Genomic DNA, 10,540 nt, shown 5'->3' with positions numbered 1-10,540 from the left:
CAACCATTCTTCTTTCTTTTTCTTTTTTTTACAATACAAATACAAAAGATCATCTAATATATACATAAGACAAATGGCATCTGCACAGGATAATAACAAACCATTCAAAGTATTTAAAGGTGCACACAGAAAGTTGTTATTAATATTTAGCAGCCTCTTAATTACTGCAAAAGTACCATAAGTTCTGGACATTATACTGACACCTATAGGTTTGGATGCATTATATATATCTATTATAGTCTATATTTTCTCATAATACACATGAAAATATGGAAAAAAAACAATGATCTCTAAAAGAGAGAATTAGCAATGTGGTGGCTGCAATGCTATTGCTTCTATGCTATTATTATTGTAGTAGCCTAATGAATTCACTCGGATGACGTGGTGTCAACATGAAGGTGCCCATGAAGGGGCAACCTTCTCCATGCAGAACAAAACAGCTTTTTAATGATACATCTTAGTTTCACATGAGTGATCATTGACATTTCTCAAATGTGCTATTCATTTCTTTATCCGTTAAACATTTTTAATTAGCAATAATTGCTGAGTATGAACATTTGTATCTTCTAAGGTCCCACTAATTTTTTATATCTAATATCAGTGACAGCCATGTTCCTCATAAAAGTACCTGGCAAATACATCCAAATCAGATTCTAAAACTGTTTTTGTTTGACGCAAAGTGTGCATTACCTGCACATGAGGAATTTTCAGTGGACTGGGAAGCTTGCAAATTCCATAGAATGACCTCATGAGGTGCAAGGGATTCTCATTCGGGTGTGAATTCTCGCAATGGGACATGCAGAGACTGTAAGGGTGCAACCCCCCCCCCCCCCCCCCAAATAAATTATAATATACTATCCTTCCTGAGATGACCCAATGCACCTTGTTCTTTGACCTTTTGGTTTGAGTCATTTTAATGTAAAGGCTACTTTCTTTTCATTCATGAAAAAACAAAACAAAACATGGTAACACTTTATTTTACGGTGTCCTTGTTATAATATGTACTTACCATAGTAATAACAGTAAATTATGTATAATTACATGCAACTAACCCTCAACCAAACCCTAATTCTAACACATAGTTACCCTAGCACATGTAGTTAATTAATATTACTCAGTACTTAATATATATAATTACACTGTCACAATGACACCTTAAAATAAAGTGTAACCAACAAAAAAAAAAGATATAAAAAAATATCACTTTTCTATGCTATTTTGATCACTCATGCACATAAAGGGTTAAAGACTGGCTGGAGTAGAGCAGGCGGGGCGACGACTCTCAGTGTATTAACTTGCTCAAAGTAGCAAAAGTTCAGCAATAAACCCTGCCGATTGGCTCCCCAACATTTCTGACATGCCCCCCTGAGACAGGGATTGGATGGAAGAGGCAAAAAAAAAAAAAAAAACCCCAGATAGACTCGCCCACTGTTGTTTCAATTGACAGTGAATGAAATAAATTTCCCGGCAGCTTGCCAACAAGCAGAGCACAGTATTTGACACGCTTATTCGGCAACAAGCTATGTAAATACAGTCTTAACAATGGACTTGTGCTGACAGCCTTATTTATCAAGTGATCAAGAGGATGTGAAATTAAACTGTGTGGGAGGAGATCCAATTCCAATCCAAATCAACCAATAAGAACTCCAAGTATCCTACAATAAAAAACATAGGTAACGCTTTATAATAACTTTCATTAATAAATCATTAACAAACATTAGCCTACATAATGCTTAATGGATCAGTAAATATTCAAATAGCTGGAACTATGCTTGTTAATGTTTATAATATGAACTTATTAAACATTACATAATGATTAAAAGATCATTATTAAATGTAAATTACAAATGTCAGTAAACTTCAGTTCATACCTAATGCACTTTCCTGCATTTGCAAGTGTACAAATGCAAAAAGTCGTTTAGCTGAGTCATCCGATGTTCAACTGAAAAAATGAACAATATAAGAATGACTGGTCCCACTTTATAGGTGTCTTTAACTACTTGTGTTAAAAAATAATTGAGGTACAATGCACTTATTTTGTTAATGTTCTCTTGTAAAACACTTCCAGCTATTGAAGTGTGATAGTGTTAGGGACAGGTTTGGTGGCATGGGTAAGTTTAAGGTTGGTTGGTTAAGGGGTCAACAGTATACACACTGTAAATAAAAGTTACTGCCTTCATTTTTTTAAGTACATTAATTCATTTAAACTTAAATCACATTAAACTGACTTTAAAAAGTGACAAAAACTTATTTCGATGAGTTAAAGCAATGCAAAAATATAACTTATTGATCATATATTTGTGCAGCCAGGGGTCAATTTGTTTATACTGTTTATATAACATTGTTTTAATAAATGATCAATAGCTTTCTCTGATGTATGATCCAAGAATATCCTGGATAAAGTATAGTGTTATAGCAATAAAAATATGTTTTGGACCCAAGTTAATGAAGAATAGCCTATTAACATGAATAGTAATGTGCTCAAAACGACTTATTACGCTAATTATTTCATAACATTTGTAAATGTAAAAAAAGTGCAGTAATTTGCACATTCAAAATTTGTTAACATTTTATTTACATTAAACAATGATCTGTTGATCACTATGTAATGTTTAATAAGTTGATTTAAACATTAATGCATATCTCAAAGCTATTTGACTATATATTAACTAATGATCCGTTAAGCGTTAATGTTTGTTAATGATTTATTACTGATTCTTTTAATCATTGTAAACCATCTGTCGCTAAAATCATTTGAAGATTTTGAACATTTAGCATTTCTAGCTATGTGAACAAATATGAATGATATGTTAAGCATTATATAATGTTTGTTAATGATTTATTAATTAAAGTTTATGAAATAAAAGTAAAGCAAATACGTAGTCATTTAGCTACTAGGTGTTTATAACTCTTCATGAAACTAGCTATACTCTAAATAAGTTTTTTTTTTCCTCTACTTATGCCCCTTGCTCTGCGACTAAGAGTAGTATTTGACTGTGTGTACGCAGGAATCGGATTTCCCTGGCAGGTTCATGGAGGTTAGAGAGAGCGAGAGAGAGAGAGAGAGAGAGAGAGAGAGAGAGAGAGAGAGAGAGAGAGAGAGACTCATGCCTGCTCCGTATTAGAGGCACCTGTTGCAAATACATTCTCTTTTGTAACTTAATCACACGTCAGACAGGGCAAAGAAAACTGTTATTGCAGCACTGCACTCCATGTTCAATCATTCTCACACTTTACTGAAAAATCTGTGAAAGCCCCACTCACAGTATCATAGTGCTAATGATAGCCATTCACTCACCTGTCCATTGACAGGTAGCAGTTTAGCTAGAATATCTGAAAAATGCCACTATTTTTTAAATTAAAGCTACTTCAGGAAGTGCTTTTTCAGATATTGTTCGACTGTTTTTTTTATGATCATATACAATTTTGTGCCTGCAGGTTCTGTGATAAATGATTAGTGACTTCACTCACTGGCTATTGCAATATACTAATATCGTTCAAATAAAATGTTTCACCCGAGGCAAAGTTTTGCCTTTCAAGCATTGAGAAACAATGATAAAGCAAGTTTTGTTTTCTGTCCAACACCGTGTAAGCCTGGAGAGATTTGGCATTCAAATGGCTTTGGCAGTGATTATTTCGTTTCTCAATTCCAGTCACTTGATGATAAATGAAAAGAGAGCATTTTTTAAAGGGAACATTATGAGAGTTATGCAAAAAAGTATACTAGGAATAGCATTAAGATGATGTTTTTGGCCAAGGAAAGACATTAGTGGTTTTATGGATGTCTGTAAAAACAAAGCCTATTTTAAATACAAAACACATATTCAGTGTAATTTATATATTATTTGAATATTTTGTACTTACATTTTTAAGTACAATCAATTGGGATATTTAAGTAATTTCAACTTAAATTATAATAATTACTTAAATTATATGAAACCAACCTTAAAAAATGAGTTGAATCTTGTATTACAAAGAAGTTGAAAATTGCTTATTTTGGTGAGTTAAAGTAATGTAAAAACATATGTTGTCAAAATCATATAATTTTTTTGATCATATAATTTTTATAAAGTTAATTTGTAATTGTAAAATTATTCAGGTTGTCGCTGAATAATTCCTCCTCTATCCTACAAAAGGGGTTGTATACCAATTTTGCAACATGTTGACTGTTAAATATTGTCTTTACATAAACAGTAAAAAATATTTTGTAAATATTGTTTTATATATTATATATTAGAGTTTTAAATTCAAAATACATTTAAAAAATGTTAAAGACAATGCTTTTTATTGTAAAATAAATAGAAATTATTTTTAAGTAATAAGTATGAAATAAATCCTCTACACTCTGGCATCAATGGTTCCATGAAGAAGCTTTAACATTCATGGAGCCTTATCACAAAAGGTTTTTTATAGCAGAAAAATGTTCTTTAGATTATTAGAATGTTCTTTACACTAAGAAAAAAATGGTTCTTTTAAGAACTGTTCTCTGTAAGGTTTTTTGGGAAACCCATGGTTCTTCCATGGCATCTCTGTGAAAAACCGTCCGGAACCTTTGTTTTTAGGAGTGTATACTCTATGACCCTAATGTTTGCTGCATATGTGAAAGTGTGTAAGAAAAGAGCTCTTCAAAGAGGACGAGGTAATTGAGTCAGAGGGCTGAAAACAGGGCCCAGCTGTTCACACACAGCACTGTCCCCCTGCCCCGCTCTTCTATGTGTCCAGCAAAGCAGACTGTCCGCACCACTGGAGACCCCGGGGTAATAATCCAGTGGTCACGCCAGCTTGGTACAGCACTGACACTTCAGAGGGAGAGGATAACAAATCAAATTAAACACAACCGAGAGATACATTCCCATCCAATTGTCCAAGCACCTCATGGGGCACTTATGCAATAGTTATAACAAGTAATATATGTTATTTATTCAATATGTAAAATTAAGTAAAAAGAAAAATGGTATGTCCCGGTCTTTTATACATTTGTTGAAGAAGAAAATGTAATTATTTAATGAGTCTGTCACTCACAATAGACAGATAGAACGGTAGATAGAACGGTAGAACGATAGATAGGTGGATAGATGGATAGATGGATGGATGGATGGATGGATGGATGGATGGATGGATGTTACTTTAATGGTAAATTACATCCAGTATAATAGGGTATAATAAAAAATACTTCTCAAAGACTAAAGTTTGAGAAGAGGAGTGTGTGGAAGACTGTTTGAAGAAAATCACTGGAGAAAAAGAGTACATGCAACAAAACAATAAAATGCACCAGCCTGTGACAGCAGTCATATATTCAAAGAGCAGAAGGCATTAATTCTCCATGAGGAAATTGCGAGGGAGTTCAGTACGGACAGATACTAATGAGAAACAGGCTCACACACTTAGGACTGTGGACGCAGTGGGGGTGGAGGGGATTCTGCAGATAATCTATTCACTCAATGCACCCCTCTATATTCAATACTGTACAATCATTCCATTCTTTGTAAATGCCACAAGACATGTCTCTGCTATGAGACAAAGCACGGTGGGTATTGGGGAAAAAAGATGGTTGAATCTTTAATTGGAAGCAATCTGGTTGTATTGGAGACAGGTAGACCAGGCAGACGGGGCCCGAGGCTGCGCGTGTCATCTTCTCTTTGTACCAGTCAGGGTAATTCATGCCCCAAGGGGAGGGCTGTCAGTGGCCCGGCTTCACCATCACATTCCTGCCGATAAGGCTTATTCTGGGTCCATGAAGGAGCTTAAGGAACGCAAGGGAATAAAAGTTACAGTTGCATTAATATGGGACGCTTGGGATGGTCAAGTCAAACACACTAAAGGACAGTTAAAAGGAGAGTTCACCTAAAATAAAAACTGTCATCATTTACTCACCTTCATGTCATTCCAAATCTATATGACTTTCTTCTGTAGAACACGCATATTTTGTCCATAAAATAAAAAGCCAAAGAGGGTTCAATGTTGTTTTGGACCCCACTGACTTTCATTGTATGGATACAAAAAACACACACCTTTTATGTTCAACAGAAGAAAGAAGGTCATACAGGTTTGAAACAACATGAGGGTGAGTAAATGAATTTTCATCATTTCTCTTCAACAGCTCCTCTAAAGAACTACGAGACCTTAATTCAGGGCAGGTTTAAGAATGTAGGCCGTTTCACACACACACACAAAAAAAATGAAATGTAGATTTGTATATTTTATGTTGTTTTATGACACACTGACTCGGATTGAATAAATGTTTGGTAGATTTATAAGAGCAAAGGTTTGAGATGAAATGTTTTGCAATGTGTTTCTGAGTTTGGAACCGCGGATCGAGTAATAAATCTGGAAATAATTTAGGTTTGTAATACATTGCTCTTCTAAGCTTGCCTGTAAACATTCCTCACACTGCACCTTTTCCTCCCATGCTTTCTGTCATGCCGCTGTCAAAAGTCACGACCCCAGAAAAGCAGGAATGGCTCTTTAAAGACACACTAAAAAGTGACTAATAAATCAGAAATGTCCCCGTGTACATAAACAAGTCCCGGGAAACACGACTAATTAATACTTGAACAAGGGAAGCAAATCAAATCAGGACACCTGCGCTGTGTCTCTATCGCATAGTTGGTTTTAGAGACTGGCGTCGCAGAATGCAGATCAATAGTTTGGTTATCTGAGTGTTGCGTGTTTTTTCCTATCTCTCTTCCTGACCGGCAGAGACGGCGAGGCTGAGCCCCATGTGACTGGGTCACCAGAGCCCAAACCAGAGACACACTTATGTGAAGAATAATATTTTCCAGCTTTTTATCAGCATTTGTTCAGTGGGTCATGGAGACAGTCTGTCTTTGAGAGCCAGATAACCAAGTCAAAACCTCTAATTGCACTGTCTCTGCCAGATTGATTTAAACCCAGTCACACACATACATAGACACACATTCCTCTAGGCCCTAAATTAGAGGCTTGTTCACTGAGGAAAGGCAACCCTGATGAGAAAGACAACCTGTTCCTTCTGTGAACCACCCAAACTTTGTTTTTGACTTCCCTGGCAGATTAATTGCTTATAATGATACCTTTATGAAACTTTTTGTTTAATTTGAATTAGATGTTGACTTAGGTTCGGGCTGACGTCATGTTTGACTATAACGTTGCAAGCGGAATTACAACATCTTCAATTATACAACATATATTTATGATTCTCGAATCTGATTGGCTAAGGAGCATTGTTATAACAGTATAAGAGAACTGGGATGAAGGCAAAAGTCTAAATCTCATTGGCTGACTTCAAAAGGTATTCATGGTGTGCTGGAATCTTTACCGGTCCACCAGGAAACAAAAGCTGTGTTTACAAGTTCCGCGACTGGAGTGGTGCTTCAGAGGAGCAACTAAATGCTGGATTTAAAAAAGTTTGTGAAGTTCACAGCTTAAAAGACATTCAAGCGATTTGTTTGAGGCATTTAAAGTCTGTGATATGGGGAAAAGTACCATTTTCCAAGCTTAGCCAACCCTTGGATTCCTGAGTGATTAGTTTGAATATTAAGTCCTGCTTTGAATATTAACTATTTTTGTTGGTAACTGTAACAATATTGTGTATAAAATGTAAGTTACTCACCATTCATTCTCAAAGTGTTCATTTATAGAACTGTTGAATCAAAGCAATACCACACTAGCAATGGGCTCTATTGCTTCGGCATGTAGCTTCAGTGGCCAACACAACTTGCGGTGTGTTCCAGAATATTTTGTGGAAATTAAGCACAAAATTCCTGAGGAACACAACACATAACAGGACAAAGCAATATTAATGCAATCCACTTTTACGCTTGTGACACTGTCACATAAGATACATGTTTTACCGCTCTATTTATTACAATGATTTTATGTATAATAGAGTTTTAAATGTTTTCTTATCCATTTTAATTCCTCTTAACCTTAATGTGTGTATGTCTTTAAATGTTACTGGGTTTGCCTGTCATGTGACTAATCACATGACAGGAAACAGGAAATGGCCTGTTGAGCCGTTGATTTGGCTCAAGATGCACACCAGTAATGTTTTTTTTTCTAAGGCATGTTTATAAATGCTATACGTAAATATAGTTGAACTAAAGCCTATTCCTGGCTAATCTAAGCCATGTCTGTGAAACCAGGCAATAATATACTAGAATATAATTAGATGCGATTAAGAATTATGACAGATAGAGTTTGTTACCAAGTTTGCTATAAGAGAAAACTACTCCGGAAGCTCGAGTAGCACTGAAATTCAGACAGCTGAATAACAGCTAGTATTTCTTATGCATTTAACTATGCAACCTTTCAGCGAAGCCAAATCAATGTAGCTATACCTAATGTATAAAAGTGTATAAATGTGATCATAACCAAGTGTATCAAAATACTAGACTCGGCTCGTTACGGCCAGTATGTTTATGTAAAGGTTTATACATTCATAAAGTTTTACTCAGGATTGCCTGCAGTAGTAACCAGGATCCATTACAGTAAGAATAATACTGCGTGAGAAAAGATGCCAACACATACAGAAGAAAAAGAGTGAGGGCCAAAATAAACTGGCACCAGGCAGACTTTCACACCTTGGCACAACCCAGTCCTCACACTCTGGCAAAAACATTCGCATGTAGGCCCTAAACACACGAAGCATCCTCTCCACCAATAACAGATTATTGACTTAGCACAACAAAGCATTCATAACACCATCATCATCATCGGTTCCTTCAGTGCAAGCTTCCTCCGAAGAGTCTTATCTGAGGCAGCGTTCTCGACATCTTCCCATCTGACGCCAGTGTTTCGCAGGTCTTCCCTGAATGTTTGGTACCATGTTTTACAGGGTCTGCCTTGTTTCCACTTGCCCTTTGAGCTCCCATTTCAACGTGGTGTTTGAGTATTTTTAATCTGGTAGGCGAACAATATGACTAGCATTCGATGTTCCACCACAATATCCTGCAATTTCCTAAATTCACTTTGCCGTAAAATTTCCTTGTTTGTAACTTGAATGCACCAAGTTACTAGCCTGGCTCCGCCCTCCTACATACTTCCACTCAATTTTCATTTTCCTTCAGTATTACGTCTGGGTTTGCGGTATATTCGTGGGTTTTCTCCAGTCAATTTTTTACCGGTCCAATCATCGAACAGAGGGAGTGGCTGAGAACAATGATGTTGAGGTTGTGCGCTAGTCATGCGTCATGACCAAACGTTAGCAATTGGTTATGGCAGATCCAGAGTGGCTCTGGGCAGATCCAATAGTTTTAAACTTCAACAGAGTACCCGCCTTCAAGGAAGTTAACGGTTGTGTTGTGCCTGAACTCGTTCATATTTTGGGCGAACGTGAACTGAACGTACTGTATTACTGCATGATGAACGTTACTGTGAACTCGTTCATTCTGGTGTCGGTGAACATCCACGCTCTCTCAGTTAAACTTCGTTCAATAGGGTGCCGGATTTCTATAGAGCCTTACAGGCAAAAACCGGCAAAAACACCCCGTAAACGGGCCTTAATATGTAGCGGAAAAAAACACCCAATCTGGCAACTCTCTTGTTCGATCTCGTTCATCAAAATTAAAAAATCTTTTTTCCGAGTCATTTCGTTCTTTTAAGGGGCTTTAAAAGTTACACTATTAACTGGCAAATTCCCCGAACACATCCACTTACGCAATCTTGATCATATTCTGAATTATTAAATCATTATAATGCAGTCAAAAATCGTTTACAGGGAACATAAATAATTACTTTACCTTCCAAGTCTTTCGTTCATTTGTCATGTGACAGACGCAATGAATGGATTCATGAACGACTCATCACTAAAATCAAAACCAAAAGCAGCATGTAGGCGTCGCATGATCATTTAAATGAGTTTTATGACAAGGTCGGTGAGGATGGGAAACATCTGACGCATAGCTTCAGTGTTAAAACTGATACAAATAATGGCTGTGGCAATCATTTAGAAAAATAATAGCTCGCAGCAACATGAAAAAAAAAAAAAAAACTAGTTAATTTTTGAAACTGTGAACTATGAACTGAACTAGTTCATTTTAAAATTTGTGACCTGAACTTTGAACTAGTTCATGGAGAAAGTGAACTTTCCCAACACTGCGGTTGTCAATGGAGAGTGGTCAGACTCTCTGTACAAATGAAATGTACGAGAGTCTGGTGGGATCAGGCTACCAAGTTACACCCAGAATTCTGCACAAGCAACGTTGATGAAACCTGGTTGAGCTTCCGTGCTTTAATTGTCCATGTTTTGCTAGCATAGATCGCTGTCTGGTACAACAGTGGTTTTGTCTTGGTATCAACTGTTGAAGCTGCCCAGATCAGTCGCAAGCTCTAAAACGCTGTGGATGCTTTACCGATTGTGCAATTCATAACACGCTTCGTCTAAAAAAAAGGCCTACTTCTCGGAGGGCGAAGAACGGGGTAATATCCTATTCCCAAATGGGTGAAATGAAAGCATCAAAGTCCTGAATGTTTTAATAAAAGTGTGTTTTTAGTGTGTGCCACCATGGCAAGGTGGCGGGGAGCAGAGGAACGCTGGAGAAAGCACAAGCTCTCTCAATGT

Source organism: Phoxinus phoxinus, assembly GCF_949152265.1.
Source record: "Phoxinus phoxinus genome assembly, chromosome: 8".
In the NCBI taxonomy this organism is placed as follows: domain Eukaryota; kingdom Metazoa; phylum Chordata; class Actinopteri; order Cypriniformes; family Leuciscidae; genus Phoxinus; species Phoxinus phoxinus.
Note: the sequence above shows the minus strand (reverse complement) of the source record.